The 26,095-nt window shown below is 48.3% G+C and overlaps 1 protein-coding gene across 2 annotated transcripts in view; it reads left to right on the forward strand.

Annotated features, from left to right (window-relative positions):
* efhd1 (EF-hand domain family, member D1) overlaps positions 1-26,095 on the forward strand; it is a 203,078-nt gene that overhangs the window by 95,487 nt on the left and 81,496 nt on the right. The gene's annotated exons all lie outside the window — the stretch shown is intronic.

The raw sequence follows: 26,095 nt of genomic DNA on the forward strand, positions 1-26,095 counted from the left end.
AGTCTGAGCAGCAAGCGAAGTTGCTGCTGCTGTTGTGTATATATATGTTATTGTAAATAAATGTTATTTCTTTGTATCCTTAAATCTCGTGCTGGATTCTTCGTGGCCCTCACAAAAATATCTATGACCCCATTCATGCCCCTAGCCTCCATGTGGAAATTCCCTTTTTGGCCCCTAATCAGCACAACCATTCCTTTTACCACCTTTCTACTATTTGTCTGCAATAGAAGATTTTGTGATTCCCCTTTACGTTGGTTGCCAGTCTTTTCTCATAATCCCTCCCCGCTTCTCCAGTGCGCTTTTTCACCTCCCCTCTGAACCTTCTGTTTTTCTCTTGGTTCTCAACTGCATTTTGTACCGGACACCTGTCACAAGCACATTTTTTTCTCTCCCTTTTCTTAATTTCAACCTCCTTTTTCATCCTTATCAACTTGCTGGCCAAGTTGTCTCTTTGGCATGTTGTCCTGCATGAGCCCTACAATCCATTTATGAGGCCCTGCCATTGAAATCAGCAATGTCTTCATATCTCCAGTCTCGCTGGTCTTTTCATTCTTTTCAACTTCCCGGCAGTCTCCTTACCCTGTCCTGCACACCTGCTAATGGGAGAGTCAATATGCCTGGTTCAAGCTGCCATTCAGAATATTGCTGTTAAATTTTGCCACGACGTTGGCAACTTTTTTTTTCCAATTAAGGGCCAATTTAGCGTGGCCAATGCACCTACCCTGCACATCTTTTTGGGTTGTGGGGGTGGGACCGACGCAGACATGGAGAATGTGCAAACTCCAAGCAGATAGTGACCCGGGGTCAGGATCGAACCTGGGTCTTCGGTGTCGTGAGGCAGCAGTGCTAACCACTGTGCCACCGTGCCGCACAACCAACCTGACTTTAATGTACAGAAGAAATACTCCTACAGCACTGAACCATTTGTGATCTAAAGTACATTACCGCAGTGAATAGTATTAAACATGTAGCAGTTGCTGAATTTACAAACTCCAGCTGGTGTTAATTTACATGAATACGGTGGATTTATTGAAGCCAAAGCATTTCTTTGGGTGGATCCAACATTCCTGATGCTTCTTGGAACAAATAGATTCCAGATATCAGTGATAGGAGCAAAAATGAAGCAAAATAGTTTTGAGAAATGTTACATTTCGACATCTAGGAATGGAGTAAATTCATTTTGTTTGCATGCAGTTTATGCTGCCCCAAATGACGGATAACTTTCAGGACGGGTGGCCTTTGAAATTCGGTCAGAGATATGGTTGTCACTGGCTCGGGTAGCATTTATTGCCCATCCCTAATTTTCCTTGATTGACGTGGTGGGGGGAGGGGGAGAATAAGGAGACAGAAATTACCTGGGACATAATGGGCTGGATCCTCTGTTAATGGGCTGAATTCTCTGTTTCAGGGCCCATGTCCCCATGCCATCGTAAAAGCTGTGGCATTTCATACCAGAATAACAGGTGTGAAAAGGCCGCATATTCATATCCCTGCAGGGGGCTAGCAGGGACCCGTCGTGAATCTAGCAGCTTTAGCTGCAGATACGGGCCCCCGCACTTCCGGGTCAGAGGCCGTGAATACGCATGGCGGCGGCCTCCAGCGGCCGCGCCATGCTCCTTGGCGGACTCAGACCGCGGAGCTGGACCTCCTAAATAGTGCCCCCAATCGGCTGCATGCCTGTCCCGGACTGCCCGCCCAAAAATAGCCGGGTCCCATATAAGGCCCCTCCGACCGACTCGCCCCCGACCATGGAGGCCTCAGACATGAGTCCACAGCAGCCACGCAAGTATCCCGAATGGCAGGACCACATTAGATCCACGCCGTCGGGACTGCAGCCGGTCGGGGATGGAGAATAGCGGGGCGGGCTTCTAGCAATGGCCGCAGGTGGGAGATACGCAGCCCGGTGTACTTCCTGCGTATGCCGCATTTCGGGGGCCGGAGAATCAAAGAACCAGCGCTGGTCCCGATTCCATGCGCACAAATGGATTCTTCGCCCGTCGCTGGACACGATTTCGGAGTCTGGGTGCGGAGAATCCAGCCCAATGTATTTTTACATCCTTATCAAAATTGAGGTTATTGGAGTCGGAGGATCAAAAAAATTAGTTTTAAGATGGAAAACAGCGAATTGTGGCAAATGGTTACTTTTCAGATTGGAGGATGGTACACAGTGATGTTCCTCAAGAGTGAATGCGAGGACCACTGCTTTATTTTGCCCCATACAAGTGACTTGAATCTGGGAATACAAATAAAATTTCAAAACTTGCCCATGACAGCCAATATTGGAGGAGTAGAGCGAGAATGATATGAATTATCTACAACATGACGACAATGCAGAGATAGAAAGATGCAATCCTCCTCCTTCTCAGCCAGTCCCTTGGGATTGAGGATGCCTTGCTTCCACTCCAGTTTGATGGATCCTGAGATGGCTGATAAGTCCAATTCATGATAGGAGCAAGTGTCTGCCATTCGGCTCTTCGAGCCTGTTCCACCCTTAACATGATCATGGCTGATTCTGTTTCTCAACAATGTACTCCCACGCTTTCCCCATACCCCTTGACAGCTTCGGAGTCTAGAAATCTGCCTATGTCCTTGTTGTATGTATTCAGTGACTTGCCTTCCACAGCCTTCTGTGGTTGAGAATTCCACAGGTTCGTCACCCCTTCGAGTAAAGACATTTCTCCTCATCTCCATCTTAAATGGCCTAACCTGTAACCTGAGGCTGTGTCCTCTTGTTTTGGACCCCCCAACCAGGTGAAACAACATTCCTGCACCCAGTCTGTCCAGCCCTCTCAGAATTTTATATGTTTAAATTGGATCCCCTTTTCTAATTTCCAGTGAATATAGGCCCAGTCGTCCAATCTCTCCTCCATAGGACGTTCTTGCCATCCCAGGAATCAGTGTGGTGAACCTTCTCTGCACTGCCTCTTGGATAACAAAACTGCACACAACACTCCAACTGGTAAACAGGGGCTGGTTTAACACAGTGGGTTAATCAGCTGGCTTGTTGTGCAGAACAAGGCCAGCAGCACAGGTTCAATTCCCGTACTGTTCTCCCTGAACAGGCGCCGGAATGTGGCGACTAGGGGCTTTTCACAGTAACTTCTTTGAAGCCTACTTGTGACAATAAGCGATTATTAGTATTAGCTGCAATCTCACCAATGCCCTGTGCAGTAAGACATGCTTGCTCCTGTACTCAAATTCTCTTGCAACGAATGCCAACATACCATTTGCCTTCCTAACTGCTTGCTGTCGTTGACTGGTGTACTAGGACACCCGGGTCCCTTTGCACGCCAACATTTCCCAATCTATCACGTTTTAAATAAAACTCTGCCATTCTGTATCTCTGTCCGAAGTGGATAACTTCACATTTATCCATATTGTACCTTGTATGTTATATATTTGCCCACTCGTTCAACTTGTGGGCAGCACGGTAGCATTGTGGATAGCACAATTGCTTCACAGCTCCAGGGTCCCAGGTTCGATTCCGGCTTTGGTCACTGTCTGTGTGGAGTCCGCACAACCTCCCCTTGTGTGCGTGGGTTTCCTCCAGGTGCTCCGGTTTACTCCCACAGTCCAAAGATGTGCAAGTTAGGTGGATTGGCCATGCTAAATTGCCCTTCGTGTCCAAAATTGCCCTTAGTGTTGGGTGGGGTTACTGGGTTATGGGGATAGGGTGGAGGTGTTGACCTTGGGTGGGGTGCTCTTCCCAAGAGCCGGTACAGACTCGATGGGCCAAATGGCCTCCTTCTGCACTGTAAATTCTATGAACTAAATCACTTTGAAGCCTTTTAACATTCTCCTCGTCATTCACATTCCCACCAAGTTTTGTGTCATCAGCAAACTTCGAAGTAATACATTTGGTTCATCAAAATAATTGATGTGTATTGTGAAGAGCTGGGGGCCAAGCACCGATTACTATGGGGCCCCACTAATCACTGGCTGCCATTTCAAAAATATATACATTTATTCCCACTTTGCTTCCTGTCTGCAAACCAATTGTCAATCCATGCCAATATATTATTCCCAATCCCATGCACTTTAATTTTGCACACAAACCTCTTGCATTGGACTTTATCAAAAGCTTTCTGAAAATCCAAATACACCACATCCACTGGTTCACCCTTATCTATTCTAGTAGTTACATTCACCAAAAAACCCAGAAGGATTTTCAAATATAACCTACCTTTCACATTTTTTAAGTATCATGTTATTGCATATTTAACAATAGACTCTTAACTTTTTCCCTACTACTGATGGTAGACTAATTGGTCTGTAATCCTCTGCTTTCTCCCTCCTTTTTAAAATAGTGGGGTTCCATTTTCTACCCACCAATCTGCTGGTACTGTTCCAGAATCTATAGCATTTTGGCAGATGACAACTAACACACCACCATTTCCATGCCCACCTCCTTTAGTACCCTAGGATGTAGGTTGGTTATCAGACCCTGGGGATTAAGTCCTAATTTCTCCAGCATGTTTTTTTCAATTCCTCCTTCTCACTAGACCCTTGATTCCTTAACATTTCTGGGGCACTATTATGTCTTCCTCTGTGAAGACTGATCTAAAAAAGTTGTTTAATTGCTCTGCCCTTCCTCGTTCTCTTTTATAAATTCTCAAGTTTTGGACTGCCTTCACAAATCTTATTCTTTTTATATACTTTTGCAGTCTTTTATATTACTTGCAAGTTTACTCTCTCACTCTATGTACCCCTCTAATCCCTTGGTCTTCCTTTGCTGAATTCTGAACAGCTTCCAATCCTCAGGCTTGCAACTTTTTCCATCAACTTTATATGACTCCTCTTTGGATCTAATACTATCCTTGATTAATTTTGTAAGCCATGGTTGGGGTGCGTTGTTTGTGTTTTTTTCTCCAGAATGGAATGTATAACTGTTGCAATACATACATTTGTTTCTGAATTATTAGCCATTGCCTATCCACCCTCATGCCTTTTAATAAAATTCCTAATCTATCTTGGCCAACTCACGCCTCATATCTTAATTGTTTCCTTTGTTTAGATTTAGGATCCTAGTTTCAGATCGGATTTCTTCACTTTCCACCCGAATGAAGAATTATTTAATGTTATGATCACTATTCATTAAAGGACTCTGCACAACAAAATTCTTGATTAGCTCCTACTTATTGCATAATACCAACTCTAGGCTAGCCTGTTCACAGGTTGTTTCCTCAACATACTGGTCTAAAACATTATCTTGTACACACTCCAGGAATTCACCCCCACAGTATTGTTGCTAATTTTATTTACTCAACCAATATGTAGATTTAAGTCACTGTAGCATCCATGTTACATGCATCTCTAAATTCCTATTCGATGCTCCCTCCTACTATTGTTTGGAACCCTATAGACAACTTCCACTAGTGTTTTCCACCCCTGGTTTCATCTTGGCTCCATCCAAACTGACTGTACATGTAGATGTTCTGAGTCAATATCCTCTCTCACTATTGCACTGATTTCATCCTAAAGTAACAATGCCACCCCACCTCCTTTTCCTTTATACTCTCCTTCCTAAATATTGAGCACCATTTGATATTCAGTTTCCAGCTTTGGTCACCTTGCAGCCATGTCTCTGTAATCGCAATCTTATTGGACCCGTGTATACCAATTTGCGCTGTTAATTCATCTCTCTTATTGTGAGTTCTCTGTGCATTCAGATACAGTGCCTTTAGATTTTTTTTCATGTTTTTACACATGGAGTGGGATTCTCCCACCCTCCGCGGCGGAATCGTGCCCGGTGCGGGGGCGTGATGGCGCTTCCGCGATTCTCCGCGGACCCAGCAGTCACACGCGCGTGATTCTCCGCAGTCGACTGGCCGAACTCCCACCGGCGTGGTTTACATCTGGTACCACCCGGTGGGTGCTCGGACCCGTGGCTGCAGTGGCAGTCCTGGTGAGGATGCAGTGGGTATCCGACTCTGGCGAGGGCCTCAGCGGTGGGCAGGCCCGCGATCGGGGGCCACCGATCGGCGGGTCATCGCAATTTGTGGGGGACCTACCTTACTCCACGAGGGCCCTGCCGGCAGCCAGAGATGCGGAACGCATGCCGGGGCCCTGCTAGCGATCACCCTGGACTTTGAGGAAAAAGCCCAGAGTGATTCTCACCTGTTTTCCAGTGGGCGTGGGGACTTAGTCCCCAAAAGGGAGAATCCCGCCCATGGTGTTTCGTACTGCGACTCTATTTGCTGCTAGCTCCTTTTTCCTGTGCCTTCCACTTTTTCTTTCTACTTTTCCGTCTTTGATTTCTTTCTTTATTTCCCTCCCTTGTGGCTCCCCACTCATGTTCCCATCCCCCTTCCACTCTGGTTTATACACTCCAACAGGACTAGCAAATAGGACAAGTGAGAATATTGGTCCTGGTCCTCATTACTTTAATTGCTCCCTTTACATTTACTTCCTGCAGTTTAACGTATATTAAGGACAGTAGAAATACTCACCAGCTCCTATTTAGCAAGGCTGCCGCTCTTTTTTCTTAGGAAAGGTGAAAAGAAAACAAATTACCTCACTCCCGCCTCACCAAACTTCCCCAATGACAAAATTCCAACTTTAGCACAGTATTGCTATCCGTCAACTGAATCGAGCTCCTGAAAACCTGTTTAAGCCAGTTTTCTAATTAACTAGTTGCAGCTGTAAGCAGAGCCCGTATCAGTCCTGTTTTAAAGTTGGACTAAAACTCCCCATCATCCAACCCAAAGAGCAAAGTTAAGTTAATTGCTAAATTAAAGAAAAACTAGACTCCAGATACAAATTACTCCTTCATTTAACCCTCAGTGACCAAACACCAACTTTGGCATTCCACTGCAGTCTAAAGGCGCACTCTGCTATATGTGGGGCAGGTGGTGCTTTGAGTGTCAGGTGGATAAGTTATTGGGATGTTTGTGCCCTCCGACACGTCAGTGTTACCTCATATTCCTGCCACTAGCATAAAGGTTTCACAGAATGGATATTCTAATATATGGGGCACACGATGATATGACACTGATGTCAGGCAGTGATGTATGAGGTGCAGTATGGAGCATATGGGCAGCCCTAAGGGGCAAAGTGCCTTCTTGACTCGCTATGTTAAACTGTAAATAGTATAAATAAACTAGATTTCAAATAGATGCCGTGATTTGCCTGCAAATCCTCCTTGCTAGAATCCAAACTCACAACATGGCAGCTGCGGTGGTGGCATCAATTTAGTCTATTGTTGGTGCCAAGTGATGAATGCCCACCGTCCAAGATAACCACAGTTCTGCTTTGCCAGGAAGCTTTGTCGAGCATCCCAGCAACAGATACACGGTACACCAGCAACATTCCTTGATTTGTTCGGTGCTTTCCCAAATGAATTTTCTAAATTTTGGTTGGGCACAAACCAGGGATTCCCATGAGTTAACGGTGATGGTTTGTACCCTTCGGGGATGCAATGAGGACATCACTGAAGCATTATAGGCTTATTAATACTAATCTGAAGAATGTACAGGTACCGAGGGACCTGGGGCTGAATCCAATGCTGAATCACGGTTGATCCTGAAGGATTCTTCAGGAGTTTGCCATGACTTTCACACAGAGCCCTTAGATACCCCCATGCTCCTTGATACAAGGCTTTCTGGTCTGCCAAAACACCAAATGATTTATTGTACTTGCCCCTCAGTCTTCTTTTATACATTGCTCTATTAAAGTACTCTACAACAGAATTTGTGTGTGACATTGCCCTCGAACAAGCTGGCACCCACATTAGCGTTTCTCCCTGCTCTGCCCTCATACCCATGTTTCACCATGGATGGATCCCACCTTTAAACTAGAGCACACATAGTGTCAGTATCCAAGCTTGTGGCTGTGAGCAGGAGTTCAAGTGATGGTGGTTCTTCATCAATCTCTTGTTCCACTTGCACTTACACTGCCAGGCCAGGTGGCAGCTCTTGGGCATCTGTTAGCAAAAAGGCACAATGTTAAGGTTGCAATGAGGGAAATGTAGGGGGGGGGGAGCGAAAGTGGGACATGAGAAGGATTGTTTAAGAGCAAGCCATCGGCTTCAATGGTTTCAGTGCTGCCACTGGTCACTGCCATGGCCACTCCAATGTTGGCTAGCTTAGTCTCGTCCATCGGGTGAGGGCACACAGTCATGCTTGTCGTCACAACTTTACTGCTGCGTTCTGCAGTTGCCCGTCAACCTTTCCTGCAACAGAGAGGGGGATCTGATACGGAGTTTGGTGAAATCTGCTGAATGATGTGTCTGTCATGGTTGAAAAGCTCGCAGTGTGTCCTGAGATATGGAATGAGGGTGAGGTGCAGCTTTGAATGTGATGTATGAGCCATGATTGATCAGATTGTTGGTGTGTGGGTGAGAAAAGGGATGGTGTGCAGAGTCAGTGGATGGGATTTTCTGCGCAACCCGCCAAGTGTTTCGCAACGGAGGCCAGCAGCAGGACGTTCTGGTCCTGCCATTATCAATGGGGTTTCTCATTGAATGCACCCCTCGCTGCCGTGAAACCCATGGTGGGGGTGCACCATCAGCGAGACTGGAAGACCCTGCCAGTGTGAACAGTCGAGAAGTTCTGGTATGTGTGGCTAGTGCTTCAAATGTAAGAACGGGGCATTAGAGGACGCATTCACTGACCAAGACCACTCATTTGAGTTCAGTAAACATCTTCTGGCACTGCAACTAAGTCCTTGGGCTATACACCTGGTATCAACAGCAACTGTTCCTACTGCTTTTGCAGTTTCTGCCTGGAGGAACCTAATCCCTTTTGGGGAGGGGATCTTTTCTCCCCTGTTCACCATTGGCACCACGGCCTCCAGTGCCGAAACAGAGAACCTTGGAGCACACTGGCTCCATTATTGTGCTTTATTTACACTTCTTGTCGACCGGACACCTTTCCCCAGCAACTTTCAGCACTTGCTACATCCAGAATGCACTGCTCTATAAGAGGTGCAGGCACATCTCCAGAAGCACCAGCTTGGTCCCCTGCTGTGGTGTACAGCCATTCAACTGCATGTTTAGCGTGGGCTACAATAATTAACAGACAGCACAAAACCTGCAATGGAAGGAATGGGTGCAGTTTAATCTCGCGTCATGATTTCCGTATCTATTTTCAGGCCTCATCCAAGTGATTCGCACTGCTGCCTCACAGCCCCAGGGACCTGGGTTCAATTCCAGCCTTGGGTAACTTAATGTGTGGAGTTTACACTTTCTCCCCGCGTCTGTGTGGGCTTCCTCTGGGTGCTCCAGTTTCCTCCCACAGTCCAAAGATGTGCAGGCTAGGTGAATTGGCCATGATACATTGGCCCTAAGGATTTGCAGGTTAGGTGCGGTTACAGGCTAAGGTGAGGGAGTGGGCCTAGGTCGGGTGTTCTTGCAGAGGGTCGGTGCAAATTCGATGGGCCAAATGGCCTCCTCCTCCACTGTGGATATTCTATCATTCCATGGTTCTAGGGCATGCTACTGAATGTACTGATGGCCTATGATTTGTTATGTTTTAGGTGTAACATAAGCAGCTTCCTTGTGGTGCACTTGACAAAGGAAGGTTCAGACGTGGAGATAACTTCAACACGTGTATTAAACTATTTACACTGCTATTACTCGGGTTCGACACTACTGCTAATCCAACTATAGCTACCCAGACTGACTAACCAGTTGCTGCAATCCACGTGGTGGGTGTAATATTGAGTCAACCCTGTGTCTGTTCTCACTGATTGTCTGCACTGGAAAGACGCATATCATGTGTGTGGTGTCCTTTATATATAGGTTGGTGTAATGCCCCCCTGTGGTCGTGTCACCTCCTTGTGTAACGTGAATGTCCATTGGTCGTCTCCTATCTAACTGATCTGTTGGGTGTGCGTGCGTGCGTGTGCGTGTGTGTGTGTCCCACGCCATCGTGAACGCCGTTGAGGTTCACGACGGCGCGAAACAGCCCCTATCCTGACCGATTCAGGGCTAGGATCGGGGCCGCGTCATCTACATGCGCCAGGCCTTGTCGCCGCGTAAAGGTGGCGCCGCATACATGACGCAGCCTGCGCCGCATAACTGGCGTCACCCGCGCATGCGTGGTTGCTGTCCTCTCCGAGTCCGCCCCGCAAGAAGATGGTGGACGGATCTTGCGGGGCCGCGGAAGGAAGGAGGTCCTCCTTCAGAGAGGACGGCCTGACGATCGGTGGGCACCGATCGCGGGCCATCCCACATTTGAGGTACCCCCCCGGTGCAGGATCCCCGCTGCCCCCCCCCAGCGCTCCCGCACTGTTCCCGACGGCAGCGACCAGGTATGGATGGCGCCGGGGGAACTCGCCGTTTTGGCCTGGCCGCTCGGCCCATCCGGGCCTGAGAATAGTGGGGGTGCCGGAGAATCGCCATTTTGAGTGTCTCCGGCGATTCTCCAGCCTGCGGCCCGCGGAACTCGACGGGGCCGTTCCTGCCGCTTGGTAAAATCGCGGGAGGGCGTCAGACCGGCGTCCCGGGAAATTTTGGCGGCCCAGGCGATTCTCCCAACCGGCGCAGGAGTGGAGAATCTCGCCCGTTATCTTTGTAATCATTGCACCATGCAGAACTCTCCACTCCCCAAAGATGGTTCTCCAGTTATTTCTGCGAAGTTAATTCACATGGACCTCTTTGGTTAAGCAAATTTTTAGCTAATGAGGATTTAATTTATAACAGACAGCACTATTCCAAAACAAATTTGAACTTTCTTGCTCTCCTAATGTTTAAAGTAACCTTATTTATATGTATATATATCTATTTATATTTTTAAAACCTTGTGAGTTTGCAAGAATTTCTTCTGGTTGCTTGAGTGGCCACATTTGAATGTCATTGCATTTCCCCTTGGAAATGCTGATTGTGGCTTCTTTCCAAACCAAAACTCTCATCTCTCGTCTCTTGTGCAGAAAACTGCTAGGAAATGTCAAAATATAACCTTATCAGCGAAAGTTTATTTTTTTGTTGCAGCTGAATTGAGAGACTTGGGGAGAACTGCAACACCTGTTTTTGTTCCCTTTTCGGAATAAGTTTAAACTTTGGGATCCTTTTTTCTGGTCTCCTAACCCATGATTTAAGCAGAATGACAAAATTCCCTGTACCTTTACCATCAGACACTCAAGTCACCACGGTTAGCGCCAATCATTATGCACTGCATAGTTGTAAAGAACTTAGAGTACAAAGCAATGTCTGTTTTTTTTGGACTCTTAAATGATCTTTGAAAGCCATGAATCTTGGCATATTGAAGTAGGTGGGGAATGTAATAGTTGAAGGCTTAGATGGATAAAACATTCTTTTATTTTTGTCAGCATTTGCTACCACTTTCTGCTAATGGCAGATAAAGCAGCTGCATTGTTCCAACTGAATTCCGCTTCGCTTACAGCTTAAAAAGCTGACGACAGTATGTGGGAATGGAGGAGCAGAAATGCTGAGCGCAGTTGTGTGCGTTACTTTAGATGCAGGTCGTTTTTTGTAGAGGAGCCAGTTGCTTCCCTGACTGGGCCCCTCGCAAGACATGAAAGCATCTATTTATAAATGTCAGAGCTGGAGTGAAAACCTTGAGTATGAATGAAGAATGTTTTCTGTGTAACGTTTAAATCCTTTCTTTAATCCTGTGAACAAATCTTTACTTTTATACTTCTGTTCAGCAGAATGCATGAATTGATCAACGCTCTCTGCATCTTTAGTATTTCCCGTAGGGTTACAGTGGGGAAATTATATGCACAGCAACTTGGTTTGCTTGTGCCCTTAAGAATACAGTACGTTAATTCAATCACACTACACAATAGATGATCCGAATTGAGCACGTCGACCCTAAAATAAATACATTTACGAACGCTTTCAGTGCATCCAATTCAATGTTGTTATTTTCTGATGATTTGTTTGGCGCCCTAGTTGGATCATTGCCAACTATTATGAGGAAGAAAACCAGGGCATGATGAAAGTGCATTTTTGTTTGGGAATTATTGATTCACAGAATCTTTTGAGTACAATTGTTGGGATGTCCCCTTGAGATGAAGAAGCTGTGGAAGTGTTTTGAGCAGTGTATGTACTGGATAAATTGTACTGGATAAATTGCACCAGAGTCTCAGCAGAAGAATGAAGGATAGGAGTATTGAAATTTGTTTCACTCCTGTTCTACCTCAAACAGCTTTGACAAAGAGTCATAGAGGCTTACAGCATGGAAACAGGCCTTTCGGCCCAAATTGTCCATGCTGCCCAGTTTTTCCCACTAAGCTAGTCCAATTGCCTGCATTTGGCTTTTTATCCCTTTACACCCAGCTTTCCCATATAACTGTCGAAATGCTTTTTAAAAGACAAAATTGTACCCGCCTCTACTACTGCCTCTGGCAGCTCGTTCCAGACTCTCACCACTCTGTGTGAAAAAAGTGCCCCTCTGGACTCTATCTCTCCCCTCTCACCTTAAACCTATGCCCTCTAGTTTTAGACTCCCCTACCTCTGGGAAAAGATAGACAGCGCGAATCTCCGTCCCACCGCGCAACATTTCTGCCTCACCCCGCCGGCGGGATGCTCCGTTACGCCGGCCAGTCAATGGGGTTTCCCATTGTGGGGCAGCCCCATGCCGTCGGGAAACCCCCGGGCTGCCAGCAAAACGGAGCATCCGGCCGGCGGAGAATCCTGCCTATTGACTATCTATCTTATCTCTGCCCTTCATTATTTTATAGACCTCCTAAGCCTCCGACACTCCAGGGTTAAAAAGTCCCAGTGTATCCAGCCTCTCCATCAAGTCCCGGTAGCATCCTAGTAAATCCTTTCTGCACTCTTTCTAGTTTAATAATATCCTTTCTATAATAGGGTGACCAGAACTGTACACAGTATTCCAAGTGTGGCCTTACTAATGTCTTGTACAACTTCAACAAGACGTCCTAACTCCTGTATTCAATGTTCTGACCAATGAAACCAAGCATGCCGAATGCCTTCTTCACCACTCTGTCCACCTGTGACTCCACCTTCAAGGAGCTATGAACCTGTACTCCTAGGTCTCTGTAACTCTCCCCAAAACCCTACCATTAACTGAGTAGGTCCTGCCCTGATTCGATCTACCAAAATGCATTACCTCACATTTATCTAAATTAAACTCCATTCATCGGCCCACTGGCCTAATTGGTCAAGATCCCGTCATCCAGACTTGAAACGTTAGCTCCCCTTTCTCTCCACAGATGCTGTCCGACCTTCTGAGTTTGTCCAGTATTTTCTGTTATTGTTTCGGATTCCAGCATCCGCAGTAATTTGCTTTTATCTACCTCAAACAGGGTTGTTGCATCAAACTAGTGTGTCAGAAGCTTCATTGGAATGCTGGGAACTTCAGTAATAAAGTCATTTCCATCACTGCTCCCAATCCACCAAGGGGTGGATTAAGGGGAGTGGTGGCACAGTGATATTGTCACTGGAATAATAATCCAGAGACCCAAAGTAATGCTGTGGGGTCCCAGATTCAAATCCCACCCTGGCAGATGGTAAAATTTGAATTCAATAAAAATCTGGAATTAAAAGTCTAATGATGACCATGAAACCATTGTCAATTGTCATCAAAACCCATCTGGTAATATCCTTTAGTTCTGGTGAAAAGCAAAATGTCAAAAACCTCTGGCACTGGCGCGAATGCCAATTGCATGAAAAGCTCACAAACAAGGGGGTCAAAAGAACACCATGGTCTGGATTCACATTTTTCAGGCTACGTGCCGACGCCAGCGTAGAAACTGTGGCTTTTACGATGCCAAAATCGGAACCGAACCCTCACCAATCCTGCGACTGGTGAAGGGCTAGCAGATGCGCCGAGTAAAACTCCTGGTTCCCATGATGTAAATAGTTGGAGAATGGCCGGGCCCGTGGCCGCGCACGCATATGGCGATGACCTGCAGCGGTCGCGCCGTTAAACATGGCACCAGTCGTGCGCGGATCCGATCTGCCAAATAGTGTCCCTGGGCACCCCTACAACCAGTCCTCCCAAGCCAGCAGCACAGCTCCCGGACGACTGTGGCGGCGCTGGACGCAGTCTCCAGCCGCCATGCCGGGTTCCCGACCGCTGAGACCACACGTCCCCCGCGCGGTTGGGAATTAGGCCCATCGGGGGCAGAGCATCGGGAGAGGGCCTTCAGGTGACGTGCCGACGCCATTCCAATGGCGTGTGGAGCACAAAACGATGACACCATTTTGGAAGGTTGGAGGATAGGAAACCGGTGTCAAACCGGCGCCGCCCCCTATTTGGGGGTCAGCAGGGATTCTCCTTCTGATCGTCGATTTACGATGTCGGGGAACGCTGAATCCCGCCCCATATCCTTTACTAGAAGATCTGGGAGTAGAATTTTTAAAATGTAAAGAATTTTTTAAAATTGAGGCTCGGTGGCAAAAAGCCCTTCAGGGCCTTAATAGGTTAAAGGGCAGGTTTTCCGCTTTTAGTAACTTGAAGCCAGCAGTAAGAGATCGGAGGTTTATTTAACTATTTACAATATTCAGCTCTAGACAGCAACTCACTCCCAGTACAGTCCTTGCTGAGAGAACTAACCACACCAGGCCCTGCTTTTATGTTCATTTGTAACGAGCTCCAACTGGGTGGCCTCCGCCCATTATCTAGGAGGCTCATACTCCACGCATCTGTGGTATTATAGGTATTACGGTACCTGATAGGCTAAAGCACCATTGGTGGAAACTGTATGCTTGCTATTGGTTAGAGTGTATGATAGCTCCGCCCTGATAGGCGGGGTATAAGAACCCGTGCCGCCCCAGCAGCCTTCATTCTGTACCTGAGCTGCTGGGGGAAACATCTAGCTTATTAAAGCCTTCAGTTGGACTACAACCTCACTTTAGTGGTCATTGATCGTGTCATTGATCGTGCATCAATTTAATAAGCTAGTTTTTAAGAAGAAAGGATGGAGCTCCGAATCAAGCCGGAGTGTCTACAACTTAGCCCCCACGCGGCGAACTCAGCTGCAATCTTTAAACACTGGCTGGCATGCTTTAAAGGGTATCTCGAGACAGCCGAAAACGCACTCACGGGAGAGCAGAAACTGCATGTCCTGCACTCAAGGGTGAGCCCGAAGATTTACACCCTCATCGAGGAAGCGGAAGACTTCGATGCAGCAATAGAGCTGCTAAAAGGACACTATATTCGCCCGGCAAACCAGGTCTACGCCCGGCACCTGCTTGCAACAAGGCGACAAACCCCTGGGGAATCGCTGGAGAAATTCTACCGTGCACTCATGATTTTGGGCAGAAGCTGCGGCTGCCCGCAAGTTTCGGCGAGCGAACACACGGAACTCTTAGTCCGGGATGCTTTCGTGGCAGGTATGCTATCGTCACACATCCGCCAGCGCCTGTTAGAAAAGGACACCCTGGGTCTCAGGGAGGCACCGACCCTGGCAGGCTGTTGCTAACGTTGCCTTAGTTTAATTGCTCTGTTTTATCACATTTGCTCTTGAGTCGCCAGGTATCTTTATGATACCGCCACGTGGTTCAAGTCCGAGTAATGATCAATAATCCAATACACCGATTAGTAAGATTTAAATCAAAGCACATTTATTATACACAGTAATCGCTACTCATGCACAAATTCTACGTCTAAGCTACTTCTACAACTAACAGGCCTATACTTAACTTGGAACTGGACCACCAGATCAGGGAAACAAATGGCCTTTCGTTCGAGTTCTGAGCCTGCGGGATTCTAATTTGGTACAGGTTGGTAGCTAGTAGCGCCTATCTCGTAACGAGCGTTGAAGTATGACTTACTGGTTCGATCGGCTGCTGAAGAGTGAAGAGAGCTGGAGAAGCGGTGGTGAAGAGCTGAAGAGTGAAGAGAGCTGGAGAAGCGGCGGTGAAGAGCTGAAGAGTGACGAGAGAGTGATTTGAACTTGGGGCTCAATTCTAATAGTCCCCAGGGGCTTCCCACCTTTCGGGGCTGACCCTGTACCTGGTCCCAAGTGATTGGACTTTGACCCAATCACTTGGTTCGATTTTCTCCAATGCTGGAGCGGTTCCCTGATCGATGGGCGGTCTTGAGGTGGTCGTTCACCTCCTTTTGTGTAGGCTTCTGCTGGCGCCGAAGAGTCTGGTGTTGCTTTGTGTGTTGCTTATTGTTCCCGGGGATTGCTCATTAGTATGCAGATGGCTGGTGTTTTGTTATGCTGATGGTTGCTGGTATCGATCTTGTCTGGCCTTTCCAGAGGTAAATACACAGCCAACCTTCAGCTGCTCGTTTTTGTCCTGTTGGCTGACTTTCCCATCAACCTTTGCCGTTCGCCATTTTGAATCGGGAGTTGGCCATTTTAAGTGGCTACATTCCCTCCTTGTGATCCTAACACGAAGCGTGAAGGATCACATAACTATGTTGCTTTCCATTCCCTGACCTGGGGGGGCACTTCCTTCATGGCCTCTGCACTGACCATAGCAAGGCAAAAAAAAATTTAACTGACAATTTCTAAGGGCGCTATGTCAAACAGGGACATGCATTACAAAACAATAAACTGGGAACCTCTAACTATTCTTAATACACTACACTCACTTAAACATTTCATTATTCTACCTTCCTCAACCATACAAACAAAATCATAGCAGTTTATACACAGTCTTCTTGGCAGTCAAGCTCAGGATCGTACAATTTGCTCATGAACAGTTCTTTACATTTCTTTATTGACAATAAAACGCAAGTGAATGCTCTTTATTATAGATTTCGGGGGTCGGGGGTCTGGTCTTATCCGAAAATAGCGGATCTGATCCTATATACCTGGGTTTGAGCACGGTAGGCTCTCCTTCTCCATTTCCTTTGACGCATAGTCTGCACGATGCAGCAGAGTATCGCCAATACCAGTAAGGTTTCTATTACATAGGACCGGGAGTACCAGGTTATAAACCTGGCACATCAAGATGATGTGGTGTCACTGGTGACTGGGCTCTGGGTACTGCGGGGAAGTGAAACATTAACGGCTGGGGGGCTTGAAGTCATGGGGTTCGCGTTCACGTGCAACCAAATGTCCATAAAGATGATGCTGATCCATGTGAAGGAAGTCCTCATGGCTCTTCTCTTTCCTTTTCTTCTCTTCCCCGGTCCTGGAGCTTCTGGAGTTCTGTGGAAACAAGCATAGTGTCTGTAACTATCTTTGTTTAATATCTCGTACGATAGTCTGTCTGTCCTTTTGTGCCAATTATTCCCTTTATAATTGGTCACTATGTGTGACTCCCTCATTTTTTTTTCAAAAACTGAATTTTAGGACAAGACACACTTCCAAATAATGAACCAGTGCGAGCCGTCTCGCAGACTGTGCAATTTACCATCGAAATGTTTGAGGATGTAAATAGCATATGGTCGGCAACCTAAGGGTTACCTGAAACAAAACAAAACTTTTTGAACTAAAATTTCCAAAATGAGGTGCGTATGGGCTGCGACGGGTAAGAGTTGGATGGGGTCCCCGGGTAGGACGGCTACCAATGGCGTGTCTCTCCTACACGAGCGTAGTTGACCAGAGGGGGGTTCCCAGGCAGGGCGGGTCCCAAGCCGTTTCTCCACTGCCTGAGCAACCGACAAAAACGGACAAGAAATGTAGTCATCGTGGTGGGGCTGCCGTAGTGGTTCTTTCCCTCAAACCAGAAGGGCAGTTACGAACGGGCGTCTGGTGCCTGAACAAATCTCTGCAGACAAGTCCTCAGAGGTTTCTGCTGAGAAGGCGTGCGGACAAGTTCTCAGAGGTTTCGGCCGAATAGGCGTGGGGCAGTGAAAGATTTTTTTTTTCCTGTCGGACATACAACATTTAACAAACTTACAAACAACATAAAACATGCTGCAGGTTTCATCAGAAAGGACACCACTTCTCCCAAGCGGTTCCTTTAAAACATCATCTGGACACCTCAGTTCTCGGGTGCGAACAGGGTCGCAAAGGGGTTCTCGGTTTGGGAGTCAGACCCAAGGTCGTCCTCGTCTCCCGGGTGCCATACTCTTGAGTATATCAGGGCTGAAAGGGCTGCATGGTGTGAGGTGGGGTCGTTCTCGTCGTTGCGGACGGGTCTGAACGAGTTATCTCGGTGCCAATAATTAGTGTCTAGTTGTGTGGGGACAGAATCGGGGTCGTCAGTGTAGTTCGGTGGTCGATGGTGGGGTTTGTTTAGTAAAGTGATCATGAAGGGATCACTCGGTTCGTAGTCAGAATCGCTGGGTGTGGGTCCTGTTGCATGGGGATAGTAGGGAGGCGTGCTGTGGCTATCGTCCGAGTCACAGTCGCTCTCGCTGCTGCTGCAGTCTGTGGGCGTTCCGGGGCGGAGTGTATATTTTGGGGGTGGAGTCGAGGTCGGGTCCGTGGCTGGGCTGGATGTGTTGGGGGATGGTAGGGTTATGTTGGCTGTGGGCAGGGCGTGGTGTGCTGTGTCGAGCATGACGTGGTGTGCGTGGTTCGACTGTGTCCCATATGCCTTCAGCTGGTTTATATGGAACCACGCAGTCTTACCGTTGGGGTACTTTATTTTATATATGGAAGGGCTTACTTTATCCGCAATGGAGTACGGACCCGAATATTTTGGTGACAGGAATGTGCTGGGGTTATATACAGAGAGCATAACTTGCTGTCCTATACTGTACTCAGTCGCATGCACTGTCTTGTCGAAACAAGCCTTGCTCTGTTTCTTTCTGGTGCCCAATTTTACTGCGGCTGCTAGCTGAGCCGTTTTAACATTTTCCACTAATTGTTCGACTGCTTTCTCGTGTGTGAGGGCCGTCACTTCGGGGTTGGTCAAGTCTAAACCTAATAAATATTCTGTGCCTTTAATGGGGCGTCCGGTCATGAGAGTGTGTGGGGTGTAACCTGTGGAAATAGAAATTGTGTTACGCAAAAACATCAGCGCAAAAGGGAGGACTGAGTCCCAAGTGGTGTTGTTTTGCTGGACCATTTTTCTGAGGGTGAATTTTAGGGTCCGATTCATGCGCTCCACGATACCACTCGACTGTGGGTGGTATGCTATGTGGAATTTTTGGGTGATGCCAAATATCGTGAGGACGTTCTGCATGACACGTCCCGTAAAATGGGAACCTTGGTCGGATTCAATGCTGCGGGGGAGTCCCCATCTTGTAAAGATGTGGTGGGTCAAAATCTTGGCTGTGGTTTTTGCAGTGTTTGTGCGGGCTGGGAATGCTTCCACCCATTTCGTAAATGTGTCAATTACCACGAGTACATATTTATAGCCATTCCTGCAAGGGGGCAATGGTCCTATAAAATCAATCTGGAGGTTAGTCCAGGGGCCATTAACGGGTCGGGTGTGTCTGAGTTGAGCCTTTTTGGCATATCATTCTGGATTATTCTGGGCACAGATAAGACAATTCTCGATGTAATGGTTTACATCTTCCTTTAAATTCGGCCACCAACAAAGCTGCTTGAGATGGGCTGTAGTAGGATCGATTCCCTGATGTCCATGACCGTCATGGAACAAACAAATCAGTTGATTCCTGTCCTGTTTAGGAACCACATAAAGGGTGTCTTTTAACACCACACCGTCATGTCTGGTCAGTGCATTTTTTAACCTCTCATAGGGAGCTGGATATTTTACTTTTACAATCTCCCTGAGATTGCTGTCCTGCTTCTGGGCCTCCACTAGATCCTCGATCTTTGTCTGTGAGACCTGAACTGCATTCACTGGTGCGCTTTCGGGGGGTTGGCAAAAATGTCCATGTCTGGAACCTGCCTTAGCCAGTGCGCCAGCTTTCACATTTCCAGGGGGGGCGGAACGATGGTGACTGCGAACTTTGATTGTCCCAAAAGTCCTGTTCTGGGTTCTCTGTAAAATATGACGGAGCAATGGGGCTGAGGGGGAGGGGTTTTCCGTCTGCGGAAACAAATCCTCTTGCTTTCCACAGGAGCAGGAATTCCGTGAGGCTGTTGCAGACATAGAGGCTGTCCGAGTATATGTCTGCTGGGCTGTGGAAGGAATCTGGGTGTTCCACTATATACGCGATGGCCGCAAGCTCTGCTGCCTGCGCGCCTAAGTGGCCTGGAAGTTTTAACGATATTTCCTCAAGGGCGCGTCCCTGCGCGTCCTCGACTTAGATACCGCAACCTGTTATGCGCTTCCCATCCAAGACTGTGGAAGATCCATCCACATAGATCTTTATGGGCTCACACGGGTCTGTGTGCTGGGGGCTCTGGATTGAACTACCTATCATTTTGGGGGGTGTTTTAGCAATAAAGGGGCCTGTGTTGTGGTGTGGAAAGATAATTTCACATTCATGGGGGGTTCCTGGGTACTGTAAGTTGTGCGTCTTTGTCCTTTTAACAGTGATGTCCCGTACCTGCAAGAGAAGGGTCCATCTACCTGCTCTAATCTGGCTTACTGTGCCGTCCTCGAGTCGTCCGTCCAGTAAAAGTTGGGTGGGGGTGTGTTTGGTGAGGATTGTGATGGGGTTCAGTCCGGTAATATATGAAAAATACTGGACTGCCAGAATACTGCGAGCAGGTGCCTCTCACAGGCTGAAAATCCCTGCTCCACAGCATCTAAAAGTCGGGAGGCATAAGCTACAGGTCTTAACTGGGCGTGCCGCCCCTGGAGGAGCACGGCTGAAAGGGTGCGGTCTGTGGTCGGTACCTCTATGGCGTAAGGGGAAAGCGGGTCTGGAACTTGTAGTGCGGGGGCTGCTATGAGTGCCTGTTTTAAAGAGTCCACAGCATCCGTATGCTGCGGAAGCCACTCCCAGGGGGCTCCTTTCTTTAGGAGGTCTGAGAGGGGTGCTGCCTTGCTGGCGAAACCATCAATGTGGTTTCGGCAGTAGCCAACCAGTCCTAAAAACGACCGGAGGGCTGAAACGTTCTGGGGAAGGGGCAATTTAGCAATCGAGTCAATCCTTTTATGCTAGATCTCGCGATAATTGTTCCCAAATATATCACCTTTTCTTCCAAAATCTGGGCCTTTTTGGGGTTGACTTTACAACCGATTGAGTGTAATAGTTCCAGTTCGGACAGAAGCTCAACGTGCTCTTCCTTGGTGTCTGTCTGCAGTAATAGGTTGTCTACGTACTGAACCAGACATTCGGGGCGAGAGAATTTGGCTAAACCATTTGCCAGCTGTCAGTGGAAAATGGAGGGGGAGTTGTGGAAGCCTTGTGGCAGGCATGTCCACGTGCACTGCTGTGCTTTAAAGGTGAAGGCAAATTTGTACTGGCACGCCTTTGCCAATGGAATGGACCAGAATCCATTACTGACATCCAAAACCGTAAAGAATCGGGAATTGAGTCCCTGCTTGAGCATGGTCTCGGGACTTGTTGCTACTGTGGGGGCTGCTGCGGGGGTGATTTTGTTGAGTTCCCGGTAATCGATGGACAGTCGCCATGATCCATCGGGCTTTCTCACTGGCCAAATCGGGGCATTATTAGTGGAGGCTACTGATCTAAGTACGCCCTGCTCTAATAAGCTTTCTATTACCTTTGAGATTTCTCCCTCTGCCTCTTGGGGAAATCCATACTGTTTTTGGGGTCGAGGGTCAGGTCCTGTTATCTGTACGGAGCCAGTCATCCGTCCACAGTCGTGCTTGTGGGTCGCGAATGCTGCCCTGTTATTTTGCAGAACTGCCCAAACCTGCTTGTCCGTACTAAGCGTGGTCGGGTTGAACCAAAATTCGCCTACTGCGCTAATTTTGTTCACGTACTTTCCTATGTTGAGCTCTTGCGGATTTTGCCATCTTCCAGACACAGTGGTTGACTGGATCGAATGAAAGATTATGGGAATTCATGAAATCGATTCCCAGAATGTGTTCTGCTGAGTGGGGCAGGTCAACTAAAACTACAGGGTGCTTGGTGATGATGTTACCGATTTGAATGGGTACAGGGGCTGTGATGTGTCCCTGCTGTGAGTGGCCTGTAAAGCCGCTGAGGGTGATGGTGGCTGAAGTGGGCCACGTGTCTTTTTGAAACAGGGTGGAGGAATTTATTGTGGTGCGGGACCCTCCTGTGTCCCAAAGAAACTCAATAGGCTGTCCCCGAATTTTCGCTGCAACTACCGGTCATCCGGACCTATCCCAAAGGGTGTCGCAGACCCAACTGGGGGAGCCCGTACACCGTCAGTCCGCTCCGGTCAAGTCCGTCTGATCTGAACGGGCGCTAACGCTATGAATGTGCTCTGTCTTTTTCTTATTCAGAGTGCCCGTCTGCTGGGCTCTCTGTGGCTTTTTAGGGGCATTGCACTCTCTTGCGAAGTGTCCCATCTGTCCGCAGTTGTAACACTCCTGTGACTTGGGTGGGGGGCTGTTCTTTCCCTCATTCACCCATGCGGGGTTCTGGTGAGTTTTTACTGCCTGCATATCTGCTCCGGCCTGCCTTTCCTCGGTATTCTTAACTGCGGGTTTACTTTGAACAGATTGCTCCCAAGCGCGGGACAATCTTTTCACTACCCACTTCTCGTTATGGGCCTCCTCTGAGGGATCATAACTCTTGCAAGCTTTCTGTCCTGTTTCTGTGGCATGGGAGATAATGGTGCGGGTCCATTTGGCCATGTTGTCTGGGGACAAATGGGCGCGGTCTGTCTCCAAAGACTGCTGCAAAGTGGATCCACAGGCATCCAGCAAACGCTGTGGGGAGCTCGTATTTATTTTGCCTACATTTGTTGAGGCCATCTGTGGGGTCACCCCGGTTATACCTGATCGCATCCAGGATCGCGGTATGCATTTCTGCAAGGATACCTCCTACATTCTGTGGGTCGGGAAGGGCTGCTGCTACTGAAGGGTCTAAACTTAAAACTGTGAGCTTTACATGCTCTCGCTCATCCAGGCCGTACATGGTCGCCTGATGCTTAACTGTGGCAAAGAAATGGTGGGGGTCTGAGGTGGGGAGGAACGGTGTGATCTTATCGCACGCGTCCCGTAATTGAGGCACTGTTAGGGGGGTGGAGTATAGAAATTCCACATCGTCAGATGTGGCTGTGCGGTGGGTGGTTACTGGGTTCATTGGCGCTTGAACTATCTGCTGTGTGGGGGTTTGGGGCGCTTTCCTCTTTTGTGGCTTTCCCTGCGCACATGTTCCCTGAACATATCTCTGCGCAGTTTCGTTCAATTCTTCCCACCAATCAGGGCCGTCTTCCTGATCGAATTTTTCTCAATGTTTCCTGAAAACCTTTCTGAACAGAAAGCAGCGATTGCAGCTCTGCAATCTGCTTCCGGCACTTTGCGTGATCTAACGTGCTTTGTCTTTGTTCTGTGGTGGCAGCATGGAGTGCTCTTAATGCTGCCTTGAGCTCACTACAGTGTTTCTGTAATGCCTCTACCTGTTTTTCCGTTTCTTCTCGTACCAGGACTGCTCGTTGCGTGTCCTGATAGGCCTTTTCGTATTGAGACTGGAAGCTGCTTAAGTGCGCCAGACAAGACTGGTGAGCCCTTTTGGCGTCATCCACCTCCATCTTTTGCTGCCAATTTCCTTCTCAATTCTAAATTCTCCTTTTCTACCTCGCTTACATCGACCTTACTCATTCTATGTATGCCCTCAACTTCTTTCCGGAGCGTCCTAATGACCTCCTCTGTGCGTCGCAATTGAGCCAAGCAGTACACAATTGCCATCGGCTTGCGAGCTTTCCCCAAGCTCTTTTTGTGGATCTCGCTCGGGTTCTCCCACCAAGTATGTCCTATACTCCCGGGACCTGATTCCTCGTTGTCACAGAATTCATTCCCAAGGGGCCATCCTTTTCCTTTGAGATATTTCCTGATCGCTTCCTCCCAAATGGGACATTGTCCCACTCTACTGCTGCTGGTCGCTGCGACCGCAAATTCCTCTGGGTTCATTAGGCGCTGCATTGCCTGCATTTTGTGTGGATCTCGCTCGGGTTCTCCCACCAAGTATGTCCTATACTCCCGGGACCTGATTCCTCGTTGTCACAGAATTCATTCCAAAGGGGCCATCCTTTTCCTTTGAGATATTTCCTGATCGCTTCCTCCCAAATGGGACATTGTCCCACTCTACTGCTGCTGGTCGCTGCGACCGCAAATTCCTCTGGGTTCATTAGGCGCTGCATTGCCTGCATCTTTCCTATCCGAATGCTGCTCTTCAAATTTGGGACAGGGGTATTAATCCGAATGCTGCTCTTCAAATTTGGGATAGGGGTATTAAGGCGGTGCTGTAAATACGGGTACGACTTTCGCTACTTTCCGGTATACAAACTTCCGACAGTTTTGTCGCAACAAAAAATCTATCAGTTTTACCTTATCGCCCTGTTAGTTACGCAAGCATACACACACTTCCGAATTATGAGTATTGATCAGAACTGCTTGAACACTTGTGGTTTTCTGTTTCCAATTGGATCTCTAATTCAAATTCTGGGTTCTCCTGGAGTGGTTTTCCACTTCTAGATCGGGTCCCATCAGGATGTCGCCAAATAATGTTGCAAATTTTCTCCTTGGTTCAATTGCTCTGTTTTATTACCTTTGCTCTTGAGTCACCAGGTATCTTTATGATACCGCCACGTGGTTCAAGTCCGAGTAATGATCAATAATCCAATACACCGATTAGTAAGATTTAAATCAAAGCACATTTATTATACACAGTAATCGCTACTCATGCATAAATTCTACGTCGAGGCTACTTCTACAGCTAACAGGCCTATACTTTACTTGGAACTGGCCCACCAGGTCAGGGAAACAAATGGCCTTTCGTTCGGGGTCTGAGCCTGCGGGATTCGAAGTTGGTACAGGTTGGTAGCTAGGAGCGCCTATCTCGTAACGAGCGTTGAAGTAAGACTTACAGGTTCGATCGGCTGCTGAAGAGTGAAGAGAGCTGGAGAAGCGGTGGTGAAGAGCTGAGGAGTGAAGAGAGCTGGAGAAGCGGTGTTGAAGAGCTGAAGAGTGAAGAGAGAGCGAGTTGAACTTTGGGCTCAATTCTTATAGTCCCCAGGGGCTTCCCGCCTTTCGGGGCGGACCCTGTACCTGGTCCCAAGTGATTGGACTTTGTCCCAATCACTTGGATCGATTTTCTCCAATGCTGGAGCGGTTCCCTGATCGATGGGCGGTCTTGAGGTGGTCGTTCACCTCCTTTTGTGTAGGCTTCTGCTGGCACCGAAGAGTCTGGTTTTGCTTTATGTGGCTAAATGTTGCTTATTGTTCCCGGGGATTGCTCATTAGTATGCAGATGGCTGGTGTTTTGTTATGCTGATGGTTGCTGGTATCGATCTTGTTTGGCCTTTCCAGAAATAAATACACAGCCAACCTGCAGCTGCTCATTTTTGTCCTGTTGGCTGACTTTCCCATCAGCCTTTGCCGTTCGCCACTTTGAATCGGGAGTTGGCCAATTTAAGTGGTGACAAGGCTCTCTGGACGTGGCCTACAGGAACGCCCGCGCTTACATTCCCTGGCAGCCCCCTGGGCAGCGTGGAACCCCTCCGTGGCCGACCCAGAGACTTCCCCCATTCCCTGCAAGGCGGCCTGGCAACCCCGAGGGGCCCCGCTGCTACTTTTGCGGGCTGGCCAAGCACCCCCGCCAGCGCTGCCCGGCCTGCGCATCCACCGGCAAGGGAGGCGGCAAAAAGGGCCATTTCGTGGGGGTATGCCAGGCCCGAGCGGTGGCCGCGGTCTCCAGCAGCGAATGTGGACCGCAACCACGGGCCCCATGCGGCCAGCGGTCGTCACCACCTCCATATCCCAGGGCCACGTGCAGACTCCGGGCGCCGCCACCTTGTTCAGCGGACGCCACGTTGGAGGGATGGGCGCCCCATTTTGTGCACCCCCAGCCATGTGTGCCCAATGGGAGACACCATCTTGGATGAACCCCCAGGACCGCAGCTCGGCTGCCCACACACTGCCTGAACAGAACTCTCAACTGCTGCGATTGGCCTCGGTGACTCTGGATCAGTCTCGGCCTCGAACACTCTCAACCGCTACGACCACTGTTTTCATCAACGGGCATGAGACGTCCTGCCTAATCGACTCCGGAAGCACGGAGAACTTTATACACCCCGGCATGGTAAGGCGCTGTTCTCTCCTCATCCACCCTGTTAATCAAAAAATCTCACTGGCCTCCGGTTCCCACTCAGTGGAGATAAAGGGGTTTTGTTTAGCAAACCTCACAGTCCAGGGAAGGGAGTTCAAAAATTTCTGTCTCTACGTCCTTCCCCACCTCTGCGCGGCTACACTCCTGGGTTTAGACTTCCAGTGTAACATTTAAAGTCTGACAT

The sequence above is a fragment of the Scyliorhinus torazame genome, chromosome 14 (assembly GCF_047496885.1).
Source record: "Scyliorhinus torazame isolate Kashiwa2021f chromosome 14, sScyTor2.1, whole genome shotgun sequence".
NCBI classification, from domain to species: Eukaryota; Metazoa; Chordata; class Chondrichthyes; order Carcharhiniformes; family Scyliorhinidae; genus Scyliorhinus; species Scyliorhinus torazame.